The sequence below is a fragment of the Pholcus phalangioides genome, unplaced genomic scaffold (assembly GCF_987345545.1).
Source record: "Pholcus phalangioides strain wild (caught in Gottingen) unplaced genomic scaffold, Ppha-v1.0 ptg000024l_1, whole genome shotgun sequence".
NCBI lineage: Eukaryota > Metazoa > Arthropoda > Arachnida > Araneae > Pholcidae > Pholcus > Pholcus phalangioides.
Window position 1 is genome coordinate 18,567,148 of NW_028301616.1, and position 10,195 is coordinate 18,577,342.

The following is a 10,195-nucleotide window of genomic DNA, read 5'->3' on the forward strand; positions in this document are numbered from 1 at the left end:
TATTCTTTAATTTTTCACCAACATCCACATCTGTAAGTCAACCATAATATTTTTTTCTAGAATTGATCAAGCTTATGAACCTTTTTCAGATATTTTAAAAATGTTACTAAGCCATATTGATATTCCAAAATAAACAATAATGCTAGAAAAACGTGTGGGAATCTCCAACATGTCTTACCAGTCGATGTACTGGGATTTCAGCCCTCCAGCTCTTTAACAGTTGTCTTGAGGAGAAATTTATTGTTATAAAAAGGTGCCGAAATGAAGAAAACATTGGGGGAGGCTCAAATTCGCCAGTTGCGGCGTATATATATAGGACTCAAGCCGTTACGTAGGGGGGGGGGGTAGTAGTAGTACATTGCATTGTATATTAATTATTGGTGGGGGACATCCTCAAACATGTCCAGGTTGCAGCGTCTATGTTGCACTCGTACAAACTTTTTGATTCCTTGAATAGTGGCATTTGCATCTGCCATTTGCAGGTGCTAATGAAGTCATCCAAGATCCGGTAAAGTTCGAGTTGCCCGTTAGCCTTTTTTAATGTAAGGTACATGTTATATTCTGGAAAAGGGTCAGTAAATCATGAGAATAAAAGCATAAGTTTCCCAAACTTTTTGTTCCATCACTCCCTTCTTTTCAATTTTTTCTCACTTCCCGTCTACTCATTGCAGCCCATAAACCCCCCCCCCCCCATATTAAACCCATAGCTTTTACCACCCCACTGGACCATTATATTTCCTCCCGGGGATGATATTGCCCACTTTGGAAAACACTGGAGTGAAGAAAAGGATGACTTAAAGGTAGCCAGGAATTCTGAGAACAGAGACATTTTACAAACAACATATCCGAATCAAACTTAGAAGTAGGGCAGCAGTTCTCAATATTTTTGGACTCGTGGAGGCCTTTTTATGAGATGATTTACATGGCGGGGCCCTCTTTTTATTTTAATTTATTTATCAAATTTACTGATTTATTCTATGGTCCTAGAGTAGCTACGGAGCTTCTGATAATGCACATGGAGCAGAGGTTAAGAGCCAATATCTCACGGGAGGAAAATTGGAATTACTGTAAATAGGTAATTTCAGCAGTAAATTGAATTGGAATTTCCTAAAATTATCCAGAAATCCAAAATTAACCTTGTTTAAATTAGCCGAGTTCCCCTGTAATTATTATAAATAATAATTCATAATTTAATAAATTGAAATTTTCTTGACTATAAGAGCTATATACAATCAAAAACAAAATCAATTCCTTCATGGGATTTTTAATACATAATCATTGTCCACTTATACGATATTAATTGCAAAAAAAAAAACTATTTTAACGTATATTCACGCATAGAATTATTAAATGAAATGTATTTGATGAAAGCTAATATACACCCTATCTCAATAGACTGCAATATGTATGTATGTATACACCAGGACTGGACAAATCCCAGATGTTGTGTCTCCGTGGCGACTTAAAAATTGGTATTTGGCATCTGAAATTTTCTTTGTATAGTTACTAACAAGGAGGTTAAAAAACTACTGATGAGTTACTAAATTGCTGGCTGGAAACAGCACAAAATGTTTGGAACTTATAGCAGCATATGGAAGAGGATCGCTATTGCCCTGAAAAAAGTCAAAAGAAACATTAATTTGGATTTTTTTTTTTTTCAGGTAAATTTTTTTGGCGCCTAAAAAATTATTCCGATGCCTTGATTTTTATTTTTGCGATTTGTCCAGCCCTGGTATACACCATGTAACTTGCTATAATTTATAAATTCAAGTAGTAGTATCGTAAGTTGTTTCAGTGAAGAATTCTATCTCTTCAATACGTCCAGAATTTTCTAATTGTAATATCCATATAATAGATGCACTGAAAAAAAAAATCAATCTTATTAAAATCAATTTTTTTTTTTTTTCAGTTTTCAATAAATTCATTTTACAATGAATGTGAGGATGTGTAATTTCTCCTTTTTACGCTATATATATATAGTACGTTAAAAGAATTCTATTGAATCGCTGTCTTCATCGTCAACATGGCCCACACATCCTGTAGATGATGCCCCTGGGATGGAATCTTCGACGGGTCTAATACCAGATTTTCGTGAGCCCCCTGTGTAGTGAATTTATATTGTCAAAAAAACCAAAGAAATAGATAAGTATCATTCTGTGCTCCCCCCAGGCTGTAGTCCCTATCATCCTCACCCCAGGGCCGTCTTAAGAACATCGTGGGGCCCCGGGCCAAGTGATTTTTCTGAGACCCTACCTGGAAAATTCTCGAAAAATTCAACTACTCGTTTTTCTGAGGCCCTTTTTTTCTTGAGGACCTCCCAGGCCCATGCGTTAAGACTGCACTGCCTCACCATTGTGGGAGGGGAATGATTTCCTATTAGTTACTTATGTTAATTTGTTACTATGATTACCATATTTGTTATGGGCATCTTTTTCCTCAGCCACCTCGTTGGGCATTTTGCCTGTTGTGGCGTTGTATTTGTATTAGAGCCCGGATTATATGCGCCAAAAAAGTGGCGAAATAAAGATAAATCTGCATTTAAAAATGCCGAGATATTCCATATAATCAAAAATATGTGCGAAAAATTAAAACAAATCCATCTGATAATGCCAAAGTATGGCACTAAAAATAAGAAATACACGCAAAAATGAAAAAATATATATGCATTTAAAAGTGCCGAAACATGAAAAAATTCATAAAAATAACTAATATATGTATTTAAGCAGTTTCTTTTTAATTTTCCTGATCCGCATTATAACTGCCACAGTAGAAATCACTAAACCTTCTAGCAATTGCCACCTATTTTGAAGATTTTTTTTTTCGATTGTGAGCTGATAAATGCTTCCCCCACCCCCAACACAACATAATGAAAAAAAAACCCCGAAGAAAAGAGAAAATAAACTATTTTCTGTTATTTATGCTGTACGCAATAATACTATAGGCCTACTACCTCCAATGGACAGGAAAAACACCGTCTCTCTCTCTGTTATCAGACTGAAGAAAAGCTGACCCGCCCACTGGCAGTTGATTGAGAGGACGGGGCGGGAAGGAAAACATGCTATCGGGAGAAGAAAACTTACACTGGTATTTAGGCTTCGGGGGTTGTCGTTTTGAGATCACTTTAAGAATCCGAGATATTTCTCGGGATTGCCGCTGTAAGGGTTAAAAATGCTCAAATATGCATTTGAAAATTTCGAAATATGCACAAGATAAAAAAATAAGCCTTAAAATTTCTGTAAGAATATTGAAAAATATACGTAAAATGTAATACGTACTCAGCATTAAGAAATGCTGAGGTTCCCCCCAAAAGACAGAAAAAAATGCGCATTTAAGAAAATGCAGAAATAAGACCAAAAAAGGGGAGAAAAGAAACATGATTCGAAAATGTAGGATTTCGGACATAAAAAAAGTGAAAATACGCACAAAAAGGAAAATATCCGCAAACAGAAAAAAATATGCATATTGAAAGCACTGAAGAGAACGGCCTAAGAAAAAAGAAAAATATGACGTAAAAAACTGAAAAATGTGAGCATTAGCTTTTTGTAGAATCGCAAAAATATGCCCTAACATAAACAAATTCAATGGTGATATACCACCATTCTTGAAAAAATTTATATCAAATCAATTTAACTTGGATTAAATTTGAAGAATAAAGACAGAGTAGGTGGTCGTGTGAAGTTGGTTTTTACGGTTCCCAACTACTAAAAAAGTGTCTCCGCAGAGAGCAGGCAGACCTGCAACCTTGCCCCCCCAGCCTAGGATTTTTTTGGGGGCCCCCTTCATGATGAATTCACAGCGTGAAAAAACAAAAAATGAGAATCGTCCCGGTCCCCACGACTCTGCAACACATTATTTTACAACATGGAAATTATTCACTACTATCTTTACTTCAAAATATGGAAGCTAGGTGGCAGCAAAAGCAAGAATACGAACAAGTGCAATTCTGATAAAATAAATACGTTAGGACCACACATACACTCAGAACACATTCCAGCATGCCCCAATTAGTTAGAAATTCCGTAGAGGAATGTGTAGGAGGTTTACCAGACAGCCTCCTTTTTTTGTCATTTCAAGTGTCCTTCGTTTCGGAAAATTCGCCCTGTTGTCCTTTTCGAGTTTCCGGAATTTTTCTTCTGGGGAAAAAAGTTTTCCAATCTGAAACATATCTCTATTAATATGATTGTATTTTATGAGTGTTTTCCTCCCCACCCCAAACATGTTAAATGCTTTGACCAATCGGCATCGAAATTCCCAGAACACAAGAACCCAAAAGTTGCCTCTAAGTAGGGTCTTCGAATCGTGACCCAGTTCGCCCCAGAATAACATAAAAAATACAGTCCGAAAAACAGCTCTCGAGGAACAAAACCTCAACATCCATTATGAGAATACCATATTGTTTGCTGTACAACAGCTAATGTCGTATACTGAAGGAGTGGGGGGGGGGGGGGTTGTTACCTCTTCCATTCAGAAATATAAGGAAAATAGGATGCAAACAGCAAGTCAATGTTTCAAGCTCACATGAAATGCGTTTCGTATTTTGTATTCGAAATGTTATAAGTTAATAGCACTTATAACATTTCATGATCTTTGTATTCATGATTAATTTCTTATTCCCGTCGCTTAAGCTGGCTATTGGTTATAGTCAGTCTCCAACAACAGTACTGCTCCGCATCAAAAATATTATAATGTAGTGGATATATGGGTTATTCTTCTTGTTACATATACATACACACTCTATCATAGTGTTATGATGATTTATAATAACGCTATAGATATTGTTTTTTTTCTAATAAATATTTTGTCACAACAGAGGTCGGTGTGTGTGTGTGTGTTTTTTTTTTCTATTTTTATAAAGTGAAAGGCCATCTTAGAGCGTCACGGGCAACACCAAACTAGAGATATCATTGGCGTACACAAAGGGGGTGGTGGGGTTGTAACTTAAACCTAACCCTCCCTCCACAAGAAAACAATTTCGAAATTCCCCTCCCCGAGAAAATCCCGCATACGCCTATGTATCACACATATCTAGTGTGGTATTCCATGGGGGGGGGGGGGTGCCCTACTTTTTGTGTCTGCCAACTATAGTTTGTTTCAGGTTAACTTTGCAGTGGAGAGAAAGGTAGAGAGTATTCCTTCGCCGCAAAATATAGTTCCCATACATCGGAGGTTTCTGATGATCATTTATATAGAATATTTCAAATTTTTTTATGATTTTGAAAAAGATACTGAAAAAATACCGTTTTGAACCAATGTATATTCGTTTAAAATTTTTAAATTAGAAAAATATTGGTTACCATTATCAAAAATCCATGGCGAGCTCAAGAACATTTTGGCGCGATTTCCAAGAAATTTTCCCCGCCAATATTACTATCGTGCTTTTTTTTTTTTTTTTGATTGCTCAGAGAGAGAGAGTTATATATATATATATATATATATATATATATATATATTATATCGTCATTTTGTTGAATTTTCCAATAGATACAATTTTTCATTCAGTTTTGCATGTAGTTATAGGCCTACACACCCAGACGAATATTCAATCAGGTTTTTTTTCTCGCGAAAATAACCTCCAACGAATTCAGATATTCACTCATAGATTACAGGAAGTGTCCCTCTTCCACGACAGCGCCGATACCGTTGTGAGAGGCTCTCTTTATGGGGGTAGGTTACGGTTCCAGACCCCCCCCCCTCTTTTTTTTATATCTATTTCTTGCCGTGTTCGTAGGATAGGGGTGGTTTCTGAATTCCAATAGCCGATAGCGGAGGGTGTTGACATAAGTAATGTCTCTTTTTCACCCACACCAACTTCCTCCCCCACAGCAGAGGCTGTTCCTCCAGATGACCCTTTAGTGTCTCTCCAGATAAATATAAATAAGCAAGAGAGAGAGAGGCCCACAATGGTTTAGGCTTGCAGTGTATTTTTTCCTTCTGTGACAGTTGTATCTTGCTTTTCACCAGAGATAGACACGCTAAAACGTTCTCCGTTCTTTTTGGCAATAATGCATAAAGCACGTTATTGAAAAAGAAGAGGAATTTTGGATTGCAGGTGGCCTGATGGAACACATGTTGGAGCAACAACAATTAATAAGTAATAGAGAATCAGATAGTTCTACAACGCCAAGTGAGGATTCCATAGAATGGGAATCCGTGAAAAATGACTAAAACTGTAGTGATAACAAGTGGCATCGACGTATATGCGTTCGGGTGGATGAGCGGCGGAAATTCCGGCAAGAAAAGTGAGTAAAAGAATTCTAAATTTTGCCTTATCCTTTTTATTATTATTATTTGGGGCTATTCCCAAATTCAAACGTGAAAACCGGGTTAATAGGAGTTACTAAGATACTTTTCAATAAAAAAAAATGATTTCAAAAACCGCAACTTTGATTTCTGAAAGTATCGACAATGATTTTTTTTTTTATTAGCTAATTTTTTGTTACTAACTGACTGCAATTTTTTCTACAAGCATTACGTTACACGTGAAAAATATTTTTTTCTGCGCGATTGGCGAGAATCAGCCATACCTTACCGAGGCCGCGCATCGATACATAGGTTAAGAGGCTTTCGTTGTCATAGCAACGAGTGATGCGGTTCCCTCGTAGCTTCCTCTTCACTGCAAAGTTAACCTGAAACGGACTATAGTTTGTTTAAAATTAAACATGGCATGTAGAGTAGGAGGTCTTCAACCCGTGGCCCACCAAAACATTTTGATCGATTGATGCATGAATCTTGATTGGTTGGAAGAAGGAATTTGTACAGTAATTTGTAAGAATGCCTTCAGTCTGCAGTTGATGTGCTTTGCCCATCACAGGCTCAAGCTGTTTCGAACATTAGTTGGTCTGGTGTGACAGTAGCAAGACGCGTGGAGGATCTGTCAGCAGATGTATTCAAGACCTTCAAATACAAATGTGAGAAATTTTCGTTTTTACTCAGTAGCTATGGATGAATCGACGGATCCAACAGATACCGCACAAGCGGCTATTTTCATTCGTGGTATTGACAAAAACTTCAAAATTGTTGAGGAGTTAGCTAATGTCGTTGTGTGTGCACTTGAGGATACCACACGAAGTTTCGACTTATACTCAAATTTGGCAGAAACATTGGCCAAATGCGAGTTGGACTTAACATACCTGCCATAACTACATAACTACAAAAAAAAAAAAATGGTGCTCCCTCTATATATATAAAGCCAGATGCCGAAAAATGTGGAAATACGAAGATGATGGCTTTCTCCACTGCCTCATACACCAGGAAAACTTGTGCCAAAAGTTTTTCTCCAACTTTGAACCACTTTCACTACAACAGACATTACATGTTAACTTCATTCGATCCAAAGGACTTAGTTTGAAACTAAATTAGTCCTTTAAGGAACGTCAATTGCAAAACAAAAACTGTATACGTTTTCCTAAATTACTGGCGTTGGTAAATAGATCTACAACTTGGAAACCGGACGATTATGCACAGTGCATTTTTCAAATCTGAGAATGGAATTCAGAAGCAGTTTTTTTCCGACTTCCGCGAGAATGAAATTTCTATGAAAATGTTTTCCTCACCATTCTCGGTCGATATCGAAAGCATTGGCGTACGCAAGGGGAACCCCCCCCCTCAAGTCGAGATTATAGTGTTATTTTGCCGGAAAAAACGCACCTTCCCCCCCCCCCCCCTTGAGAAGAAAATAAATTGAAACTCCCCCGAGAAAATTCTGCGTACGCCTATGATCGAAAGTATTCCACCAGAGCTACATTGAACATTGAAGGACCGGACACACCCCGCTTCCCATCTCAGAGATATCGAAGCTTTCCCGGGGGATGGGCGTATCCGGGAATTTATTAATTTATGTGAAAATAAACAACGATATTGTGTCCCGGATAATTTTTCACAAGACTTCGAGGTTGCAAAAATAAGAAGCGGTTCGACGGACAAACACAGATTTATTTATAGAACAGCAATTTACACGTATTTACAGGCTAATCAGAGAGCTCACAACTGACTGAATCTCCTTGTGCCTCTCTCAGCCTTTTCTGAGCGCCTGTCTAGCCTGCCATCTTGTGAACGCCGCACTATTTATAACCCCGACAGAAACTTCGAGAAATAGAACATTCCACAAAATTCTATCTTACCGTTTCCTAGTCGGCGGCGCTACTGTACGGAGGGGTTTTCTAGAATGTTCCCGCGAATTCTCCGCCAATCGCATGCCTATGCGCTAGACCGAAACTGGTATCAACTGATTTCGACATTTTGAGAGCCATCAGAAGAAATCGCGCCATCTATCGTCGATAGTTCGTAACAATATACACATATACCCACCAGAGCTACAATTAGAATTTGCAGATTTGCAATGTGACTACAGTTAAATGCAAGTTTTTTGAAATTCCTTCATCAATTGATTTTTATTTTAAGTATGCGTCCTAAGAAAATTATCCCAAACCCCCCTCCCTTGCGTACGCCAATGCTAACAACAGAGAACAGCAGCTACGACGACAAAACTAAGAATAAAAATGTTCAACGCCAGCTGATGAACTCAATGCTTGCCTCAAATCATCAACACTCTGGCACGAAGTTAAAAATTATCATCATCCACCAACAAGCGAGTTCAACTACAAAATGACTCAGCACTGCTATCATTTTCACATCAGTTGATCAAACTTGGCAATGGAAGAATTCCCGTAGACCCAAGCACTGGACTATAACACCAAACATGGCCCCCGCTCTGTCCCTTGCGGGATATAAGCAAGCACTGGACTGATTACGTTCCCAAATGGATTTTGCCAGTTGTTAAACTCAGTTCAAGAACTTGCAGACAGTCTTCCCAAACATTCAACAAAATCACCGAAACCATGAGTGGCTTTGTGAGAGCGATTCTAGCACCGAAAAATCACAGTGTGAACAAAATCAACGAAAAAATCCTAAAAATTATTCCGGGAGACTCCACATCTTACAAATCGGTTGACACTGTCACAGACACGACGCACAGTTCTGTATCGTGCAGAATTTCTGAACTCTTTGGATATTCCGGGTGTGCCACCGCACAACTTGACCCTCAAAGTCGGAGCACCTATAATGTTTTTAAGCAATTGAAGACACTGAGACTCTGCAATGGCTCCAGACTCTGCGTGAAGAAATTGCACAATTATCATTGAAGCAACGATTCTAACTTGGATGTACCAAAGGAGAAGACGTCTTCATTCCCGTATCCCAATTATCACTGAAGAAATGCCATTCACTTTCAAGCGATTACAGTTCCCGGTTCGTTTAGATTTTGCCATGATAATCAACAAAGCGCAAGGCCAGTCGTTAGCAGTGGTAAGTATCAACCTACTTGAGCCCTGTATTCCTCACGGACAGCTTTTCGTTGCCTGTTCGCGTGTTGGTAATCCTAAAAATTTGTGCATCTACATACCAGATGGAAAAACAAAAATATTATGTATCCAACAAGCGATTGCCTGAAGTTTTTAATTGAAATATTAAAAGATAAAAGTAATTTTTTCTTACTTGATGCAGAAATTTTTTTGATTAAGAAATAATTAATAAGCTATAGGTACATATATAAATTTTTTTACGAGGCGGGAAACGTCGGCGGGTATCAGCTAGTGGAGTCATAAAATATGTAATACGCGCGTCACATTTTAATTTTGTCGTATTTGAGCGTACGTAGGATCAACCTTCGATGGGAGGGGACAGATTGATTGAAGGCACAAGGAATCTGAGAAAAATTTTGATTTACGTAGTGAAGCCCCCAGTAGTGAAATGTACAGTAGGTAGTAAATGTAGTAAAGGTCCAGAAACGCACATTTCACTACTACTGCCGTAGCTTCAATCGCCCCCCCCCCTCCCCGGACCATTCCATCGACCGACGGGGGGCGATATTGCCCACATTGGAAAACACTGATATACGGTCATGAGGTGCTCGGGTGGGCCCATGCGTTTAAGACGGTACTGGTCGAGTGATTAGTACAGGATGGGCAGAAAGTTAATAAAAACTTCAGAAAAATAATTTCGTATCTAGAGCTGTAGAGGAGAAATATTACTTATGTTTCTCCTCAATGTACTGAGCACCATTGATCACACTGAAAGAATTGATGAGATAGTTGGTAGGAAGTCCAACCCAGGCATAGCCCGGGGGCCTCGGGAGAAGAGGGGCCTCACAAAAATGAGATCCGGTTGAAATTTTCTAGAATTTGCAAGGTAGGGCCTT